This window comes from Trematomus bernacchii, unplaced genomic scaffold (genome assembly GCF_902827165.1).
Source record: "Trematomus bernacchii unplaced genomic scaffold, fTreBer1.1, whole genome shotgun sequence".
Classification (NCBI taxonomy): Eukaryota; Metazoa; Chordata; class Actinopteri; order Perciformes; family Nototheniidae; genus Trematomus; species Trematomus bernacchii.
Window position 1 is genome coordinate 10,124,216 of NW_022987720.1, and position 10,258 is coordinate 10,134,473.

The window sequence follows — 10,258 nt, forward strand, 5'->3', positions numbered from 1 at the left end:
GTGTGTGTGTGTGTGTGTGTGTGTGTGTGTGTGTGTGTGTGTGTGTGTGTGTGTGTGTGTGTGTGTGTGTGTGTGTGTGTGTGTGTGTGTGTGTGTGTGTGTGTGTGTGTGTGTGTGTGTGTGTGTGTGTGTGTGTGTGTGTGTGTGTGTGTGTGTGTGTGTGTGTGTGTGTGTGTGTGTGTGTGTGTGTGTGTGTGTGTGTGTGTGTGTGTGTTTCAATTGTTTAGTGAGAATGCTGACACAGCAATCAAGTGTTAAATCAGACTTTAGTTCCACCTGGAGTAAATTCACAAGCTACCCTGCAGTATACAAAGTCATTCAAACTAACTGCACCTTTACCAGCTTTGAGAACACTTTCATGATCAATCATTATAAACATATCATATATATTATTCTGAAATGGACCAATCTGCACAATGACTACTTTTACTTTTGGTACTTTAAATATAATTTGATAATACTTTTGTACTTTTACTTAAGTAACATTTTGATTGCAGGACTTTTACTGAAACAGAGCATTCCTACACTCTGGTACTAGGATGAGTACATCTACTTTAACTCAAATACAAGATCTGAGTACTTCTACTTTTGCTCAAGTACAAGATTTTTTTTTTTTTAAATGTTGAAGTTAAAAGCATCAATCTGGTGCACTTTGAGAAAATGAAGAGATCTATGGACACATCTCTCAACACCCATATGAAACAGAACTGTAAGCAGATTTTCTTTTTCTTTATGGATATTTTACAAATCAATCAACTTTTTTTGTACTGTCTAATAGTATTTTATACCTGTTTAATTTATTCTCTTATTTTGTATAACTATAATGATCATATAAAGATGTGCCTTTACCTCACTGGTTGTAGAAAAAGCTTCTTATATTCGTTAGCATAGCTAGCTAACCAGATGCTAATAACAACAAAGTTGTGACCCACCATGACTTGAAAGAGCCACAAAATTACAAAAAAAAAGACACACTAACCCTAACCCTCCTCTACCTCCGTGTTATCACTTACTGACTGGACTTGCAGGAGGTGGTCATTCTTCTCTTGTACGACAGAGACCATTTTCTCCTCGAGTTCCCTGCGCCGGTTTTCTGATTTGGACAGATCCTCTTTGAGTTTTGTGAAATCCACCTTCATCTGGATCATTTCCTTCTCAGCCTCAGCGCTCTTCAGGAGAGGCTTGAGCTTAAAGTAGAGCTTCATCCACGGCCAGTGTTTCACATTCATGAAGGAGCGGAAGTTATACTGGATGGTGTAGATCGCCTCCCTGTCCAGGTCAGATTTGGATTACTTTACTCTGCAAAAGTCTGAATCTATAATGCTATTTTCTTTTATATACAAAACACATACACGTTATTTTAACCACAAATTAGAAAGGTTATACTGTAAGCTGTTTTGCCATCTTATCTGTGGAGCTGACTAGTATGGATTTTCACAAGCGATAAACACATCGCAATATTTCTATTTGACTAGATAACATGTTAATTTAGAATATCTGTAAACATTTTTGTTATGTTTTTTGATAGTAGTAATTACATTTCCACAAGTAAAAACTGAATACAGAGATCTAATTGAAATATCAATATCACTAACTTCTTCTTTTTACAAGTAACGATAACCAACACAGATATCTTACATTTCATTTTCAAATGTTGAAAAAAGATTGTTACATTATATATAAATTGATACTGATTGAACTGATATGTCATATTAACACATGTGGATGTGAAATGTGTTTTTTTTATATGGGGCTGAGCAATCTGTAAACTTATTTTCTGATATTTGAAATGTGATTCGGACTACAGTAGGAATTGTAGATTTTAAAAATCTAATTGTTACACGTTAAAATATAAAGTTCATGTGTAACAATTGCGTTCCAGATATCTCAAATACAATCCTAGATATCTGTAATTTCAGTCATTTACTGTTCTAGGCAGTGATATCAATATTTAATTTAAAACTGCATTTTTAGATAGCTATAAATCTATGAATGATGTATAGCTATATAGAGTCAAAAAGCAATTGTTTAAATCTGTGTTTACTTTAACTCCACTGATCAAATGTTAAAACAGCTTGCCACAGAAGTAGAGAAAAGCTGCATATTTACTTTCTGGCCATCATCTTCTGGTACTCCAGGCGGATGAGGTACCCGCGGCACAGAGCCTGGGTGGAAGTCACCACCTGCGCCAGCCTCTCATCCCTCATTTCCTCCAGAGCGCCCAGCAGACCAGCTTTGAAAAACACATCTGAAATTAAAGGTAAATATTAATCTGCCAAAGCTTATTTAGTCTCTATGATTGAAAAAGTAATGAATGCAAACCTTAGTGTGTCCAAACTTGTACTGAGTGTGGTCCACGTCGATGGAGCCCAGCAGTTTCTCTGCAGCTTTTTTGTTATCCATGAACTGTTTCTCTGGAACAGCGCTAGCGTTCAGGATCCTGTATCTGTACCAGGAATAATCAGAAGTCTGAGTATTAGACAGGAAGTCTAAAACTATCAGAGGCTTAGAATGTTTAGTTTTTTTTAAAGTAAAAATATTGTAGGCAAGTCAACAACTTACACTTCTGTTCCATCTTGTTAAAAACATACTTTGTTTTATTACAGGCTTTTATGAGAATCACTACCTTAAAGGTGGGGTAGGTAAGTTTGAGAAACCGGCTCGTGATACACTTTTTGTTATATTCCATGGAATGCTCTTAACATCCCGATAGCAATGAATATCTTAAGTGCTTTGACAAAAAATTCATAAAAAAATGTCATCTGTGGAAGCCGTAATACTGTAAAAGTACGACCAATCATTTTAGCCGGCCCGGCTAAAATAACTGGATGGCCTACCTGCCTGTCAGCCTTCCATCTGTGCACAAACTTATCTCGTGCCCTCATTGGTCATGTGCGCGTTCGTGTGTATTGGAGGAGGGGCTCTATAAGGAAGTGACAGATTTTCTCCGGTTGTGTATTTTCAAATTCTAGCGATCTCGAGCCGGTTTCTCAAACTTACCTACCCCACCTTTAATTCTCCAAATTCTTACTTGTAAAACTCATTGTCCCATGTTGTTTATTTTTATTTTGTTCATATTTACTGGTGGCTATGCACCATAAAAGTTTATTTAAAAACTTGGCTGACCTTCAGTCATTCTAGGCCAGATTAATATATTCCTAAGGGGTGGCATGAAGAATGTGAAAACTGCTGATTTAAATCCAAAGCTTCATTTACCTCTGCTTAAAATCCCCATAGAGGATTCTGCTTGGAAATCCTTTCCTGCAGATCCGGATTCCCTCCAAGACGCCGTTGCAGCGGAGTTGGTGTATAACCAGCTGGTTTTCCATATCACCTATGTTGAACAAAATAATTTGTTTTCTTCCCAAAATTGTATATTATATATATATATATATGTTATAATGAGCAAATCTAACATACCTGGTGTTTTGGTCTCATTTGGTATCAAACAGCGCACAAAGTGAGGATGAGTGGTTCTCAGATTCGTCATGAGCTTCCCAAGATTCTCCTGGAATAAATTAAAAAGGTACATTTTTTCCCCCACTTTACTGTTATTTAGTTCATATACAAATATGTAAATAATACAAATGCAATATAACGTTTATTAGTTGATGTACAATAGAATTCAGGCACCATTCAGTTTTTTCAAGACTAATAAATAATGCACAATACAAGAACAGAGGGAAACCCTACCTCTAAAACCAAACATTATGTTATAGTAAGAATCTTTAAATAGCATTAACCTCTTTTTGTTATCTTCATTATATAATTGATATACATGTTAGCTAAACATATTAGCATCACTAAGCTGATGGTACACATGCTAAACATCACACATTTAGCATTTTGTTTTGGTTGGCATGTTGATGATGTTGTTAGCATTTAGCTCAAATTATAGCCTCAACTAGCTGCTAGCATAATTTACTTGGTGTTACAAAGGAAGTTGTCAAGTGTTAAGAAACAAAACACGTTTAGAACTTAGGCATATAGGCATCTTACCCTGAAGAGCGCTGACACAGTTTGGAAAGATGCTCCTTTCTTCTTGGATCCTTTTTTGGTTCCTCCTGCAGCGGCCTCTGCATGAGTTACGCATTTAAAACTAAAACATATTAACACCAGCCTCTCACTTTTATCGATACATTGTTCCATATTTCTCCATTTGCTCAGGAACAGAAATCCTAACCCCACTTTTGCTGCTTGATATACTTTATATTCCTGCATTTCCTCAATTATGCATACAGAAACAGGGGTGTAGCTAATACTGTATACAATTACTCAAGTAAAATTGTGAGATACTGGTACTTTGCTTGAGTATTTTCTTTTGAATCAACTTTCTACTTCTTCAAGAGGTAAGAGACTGTATTTTTAACTTGACTATATTTGTCTAACAGAAAGAATCTTAAGAAATAGATGTCATGGCTCCAGCTAAACAAATTTCAGTATGAGTTTTTGCCTTATAGTGTAAGTACAATATGTTAAGGCACTGATAAGTATGAAATGTGGACTGATCAAACATTGTGACGGTCCCACTCACAAAGAATAAATCGATTAATGGCAGGATAAATCTGCAGATTCGTTTGTAATGAAAAATAATCTTAATGCGTTGAAAGAAAAACAATGAAACTTGATATCATAACATGATACTTCCACACTCTCCTGATAGCATACTTTCACTTGAGTAATATTTCTTAATGCTATACTTGCAGAACTGAAAACATTCAGGAGAACCTACAATGTGTAAACACCGGAACCCACCATCTGACCCGGAGAAGCTCGCGTAAAGAAAAGAAAAAAAGCTCGCAGAAAATGCAGTTTTAAGAGTCTGAAATATGGATATTTCCTACTTTCCCTTATTAATAAAATAAGAGTGAATAGGGGTTTGAAATTGTATATATTTCTGACAATTCAATTGCCATGTATCCAGTTGTATTCTCACTATGTCACTTGCACATGAATGTTCTCTGAAATGTTGCTATTTAAAACTCCTCTTTATGTAAAAGATCAGGGTTCTTCCACATATTTCCTCTTTATGGTTTATTATACCTTAAGTTTGATACAATATGGTAATTAGCATACAACCAAACAGATGGCTTTGGATGTTGTTTTGTTTTGTATTAAATGTAAAGAGAGGAAGTCATTTTTATTAGAAATCGTACCTGCTGCACATTTTGTCCTTTGGTGACATCCTCGTTTCCAACCTTCACTCTGGGATAACAGAGTGCCTTCAGCAGATCTGCAGAGTTCAGTCCCATCAGATACGTTGCTTTATCAGCTTCTGCAATATAACATTTCAAAATATATATATATATTTTGTATTTTCTGATTCCTTAATGGGCATGTCAGTGTTAATTTGGATGGATGAGCCTCACCCTCTGTGCCATCTGGCTCCGCCTGCTCCTCACGCTGCTTCTGCTTGAACTTCATGTTCCCATAATGCATCACAGCGCCAGTCAGCTTGTAGATGGACATTTTGTCTTCACCCGCGAAACCTAGAATATCAATGGCTTCCTGCATCGTAAGAAGAGTAAAAACAGATTGTAAAGTATCTGAAAAGACGGGATGAGCTTCTTAAGTTTTAAACGAGTCGACTCACATCTGTTGCCATTAACTCATCTGCGTCATTTATGCTTTTAACACTGATTTCACCCTGACTGATGAAGGCAAAGTCGTAGCGGTTGGTGGTGATGAGAAGCAGAGCTGAAAGAAGAAATATAAAGCTTAAATATCTTACATTTGAAAGTCTGAGTAAGAACAATAAGTACAACAGTCAGATTACCGATCAGTTCAGGCTTCTTGTTGCAGGTCAGCTGGTAAAAAATATGATAACTCCTCTCAGCCGACAGCTGAAATGTCACTCTTGACTTCTCCAGCAAATCTTAAGGACAGAAAACTAAATTAATTGTATATTGCAGGAACATCTATGTGACTGTTCTGCACAACATTTGCATACACTTACATGTTTCAATATCTGCAGAGGCCAGTTTACCGCTTGTGCCAAAGTGAATCCGGATGAATTTACCCTGTTCGAAAAACATTAGCATCTCACTCTAATTCAAAGAAGCTTTATTTGCATGACCATATCAACAATTACCAAAGTACATTATACAAGGTAGCACAACAGTAAGACATAACATAACAACAATATGTAATGTAAATTCAGGAGAAAATATAACTCAGACTCTTGACTCACAAAGCGAGAGGAGTTGTCGTTCCTCATGGTCTTGGCGTTCCTAAAAGCTTCCAGCAGAGGGTTGGCCTGAATGATCTGATCCTCCAGGGTCCCCTGTCAGAAAGCAAACATGTAATTCTCACACCCACTTGCCTCCAAGAAACACAAACCGACTCTACTTCCTGCACAGCTTGTCAAATGTTGTCCTGAACTTACCTTCATTTTACCGGCTGCCTCCTTTTTCTTGTCTGCAGACACCGCGATCGTCGCAAAAATACTGAATGACGCGTTTGGTGTTGACAGTCTTGCCTGCACCAGATTCTCCACTAAGACACAAACAACATACCTTTAACTGTTTTTTGTGTGAATTGTACGGAATGCCCAAGAGGCAAATTACAACAAATAAATTGTGTTTTTATTCAATTTAAAACATTACTGGTGCACTACAGCCTCTTGTGGCCAAAATGAATATTGCAACAACAAACTGTTTTTATTTTCTCTATCTCTTTAGGAACTAACAAGGAGTATCCTGGAGACAAAAACATTTTTGATTAGTCTTTTATTTTGATCACTTCAAATTATTTGAATTACTAGCCTCTCACAGCTTAACGTACAAAAGTCTGCAAATAGATAAGCAAAATCTCTGCTACACTTACGTGATGAGAATTGACTGATTTTCACGATCTGAGGACACAAAAGTGACACATGATGAAAGAAATGAATCAAATAATTTAGCTGAATTGTTGTTCTGGCTGCGAACATACCGGTGAGCATGAACTGGTAGGCGTTATCGGACAGGGTGAAGATGTGAGGGGGGACCTCCATCCTTTTCTTCCCTCTGTAGACCCGCACCACCTCCGGGTTGTAGACCGCCAGCCATTTGTAGGGATTCACAGTCACACAGAACAGCCCGGAGTAGGTCTACACGGAAAAGAAAAGATCTTGCAATATCTGAACTTGGAGTGGATTAATTAACATTTTGCGCCGACATTCATGTTCTCCAGAGGATAAAACCTACTGATAGTTTTCATCCTGATATGTACCATGTTCCATAAACTAGATTCATATTACTTTTATAAATGGTCTGTCCTTCAGTTCTCAATCCATTCAATCAAAACATGAGCACTCAGCTGTGATGACAGTGACAGATGGCAGTTCATATGAATATCCAGCATGAACAGAATGTATTCATGCATGTTAAAAAGATAAAAATCTTCCATGGGAAATATTCTGTATTCAAAGATTGATATCTTTTTTAAATCTACTGTATATTTTTGGATCAAAAAGTCAAATATGAATTGAATGTTATTGTGACTTGTTTCTGTTGCTGATCTGATCTGCAGTTGAATGGTTACTCAGTGTCATTTGAACCTTGGTGAGACAGTAAAACAATTAATGTCTCATTACTGTCGTGTATTCTGCATTTTTGCTATTCCTGCCCATGTATTTTATTTATTTTTTACTTTTCCTCTGTTGGATTTAAGTGCAAATAAAACATACAAAAATGTACTTAATAGAAGTTAACCTTTCAATTGTGCAACCCAAAGCGTGTCACAGAGCAGAAATAAACAGCACATAAAAAAGACACCAAAAATGGAATTTTGCAATAACAATTTTGACTTAACTGAATTAAAACAAAAAACATGAAAAGGTTTTAAAATAATAATAAACTTCTTTTAAAATAATCTATAGTATACTTCTTAAATAAGTCAAAAATAAATCACAAACTGCAGAACTGATTTCCTTGTTGAATTGCAACAAGTGGATTTCACAATCTCACGTAAAAAAATGTCTAACCGCACTTTCATTTCTAGGTTCAGTTTTTGTATCGAGACTGTTTCATTCATTGGCATCATATTTGCTGAGAGACTCACGTAGATCATCCAGGCTGCGTAGCGCTCCTTCAGGTTGAACAGCACCGCCGGCTCGTGGAGGTGAGTCATCATCACCATGTCCTCAATCTTATCGAACTTGGGCGGGTTCATGGGAAACACCTGGTCTTCCCTGGCAGTTAAAGTCTGGAAAGCAAAACAGAGTATAATGCTTCACATTTTAAAGCAGAAAAATGTGGACACCATAAAATTGATTTTCACATTTTTCATGAGCTATAAAAACACAATATTAACTTTTATTCTCTTATACAAATATTACATGCAAAGAGCTCCAGGGCAGTCGAAAGCCACACTAATACAATTCTGCGGGTTTTTACTGCAGATGTTACAGACACACTGCAGCTGCATAAAATCCTTTCACATAACAATGCATAAAGTCCTAAAGCACATCCCATAAAACAGGAAAAATCGTCTTCACGGTCTGTTTTCAGTATCTAATAAAAGGTTAAATCTGTCAGTCCACCCACTCTGTCATCCACAGTCTTGACAGTGACTTTGCCGTCCTCCTTGTCCTGGATCTCAGCCTTCACATACAGCTCTTTCTCATCGCTGACAAAGCACGCCTCCTTGCTGTCAAACGGCCGAGCCTGGGCCTCCGTCCTCTCCCTCTCAGACTTGCGGAGGAACTGGGCAGCAGGCCCAAAGATTGACATTTCCCCATCTGTACTCATGTTTGAAAATCCTCCTGAATCCAAGACCAAAAAGGCACCATGAAGCATCTTTTAAATTCTTTCATGCTCTGGATAATGCTTAAAATGTACTCACCCACTTAGTGCGCTTATACAGGATTAGGAAGAATTTCATAAAGTACAATAAACCTGCACAAAGGATTGTGGACTCACCTTGCTATCTGCAAGAACAAACGCAAGCCGTTGCACGGTCTCTTTTTATATCTCCCTATTGTCCTTGGTGTGAAGCCTCCTTGCTTTACATGGGCATGCAGCGGTACATGAACCTGTTGCTCTTCATAGATGAAGATGGGCCATAGATAATAACAAGATGCAGGGAGGTTATATATAGAGTACATAACAACAGAATGTCACATTTGAGGAACACTAAATGCATGCCAACACCATTTTTAGATTGCTTTGTAAAAGTTTATGAGTCAAAATGTCAAACAACCAATAATGATAAACATTTGGTATATTATCAAAACCTGAGATTAGAAAGAGTTCAATTAAGAACAAAATAACTTAAAGTGGACCTATCATGCTATATTTGAATAATATAGTGTAGGACCATACCTATATAAGGCATATTTATACTTTTTTTTTCTTCAAAATACCAAACAGATCATGCATTTTAGCCATGCCTCATTTTGCTCAATTTGACCATTTCTAACTCTGTTTTAGCAAGGGCAGATTCAGTGAGAACAGCACCATCTACTGGCCTGGCATATGTACTACAGCGTCTCCAGCGCTTTCGAACGGCAATGGCCGTGGCTGTCTCCTCCTGATTGGTGGAGTTGGCCCAATAGCCGTAGCGCCACCGTCCTGACGTCAGGACAGTGTTCAAATCTGGATCAGTTTTGATCAGATCCGTTGCAGCCCCTTTTTTAGAGATTTGGGTATGGAGGAAAATAGAGAGGGTTGTGTTTTCTGACACTTGGTGAGTTCCCTGGAACACCGGGGACACATATTCATGTATAAAAGACGTACAGAAGTGCATTTTGCATGATAGGTCCCCTTTAAAGTAACACCATATATATGATTTCCACCCTATGTGCCTACTTTGGAATTCAGATTTATATACATGTAAACAGCTTTAGATAATTTATATTTTATTATACCATACTGTTTATTTACACTCTTTATTTCGTATTATTTACTCATCCTTGTGTGAACTCTTACCAGTGCTATCATGTGTTTCATCCTTTTACTCGTGTTGCTGCTTAAACACCCGAATTTTCTTATCTTATCTTATCTTAAAAGAGAAAACAGAATAGTATATAGGTTATACGAAGAAAAGGAAAACATACATTGGTCTTGATATAAAGCAAGAATACATTTTTAAAAAGGGATGCAAATATGGAAGTCCAACAATGCAGATAATTGCACTAAATAAGAAAATGATACCTAATATATAAATAATATTGAAACAAGCTCATATGTAAATAGGTGAAATAATCTCACCCATTTGACCAAAGTGTTTTTCACATTGTAATAGTAATAAATCCTGCTGTGTTTTCCTTTACACA

At 37.0% G+C, this 10,258-nt stretch overlaps 1 pseudogene; it reads right to left on the reverse strand.

Annotated features, from left to right (window-relative positions):
• Positions 1 to 980: 980 nt before the first annotated feature.
• Positions 981 to 8,732, reverse strand: LOC117493169 (annotated as a pseudogene).
• Between the last annotated feature and the right edge of the window lie 1,526 nt (positions 8,733 to 10,258).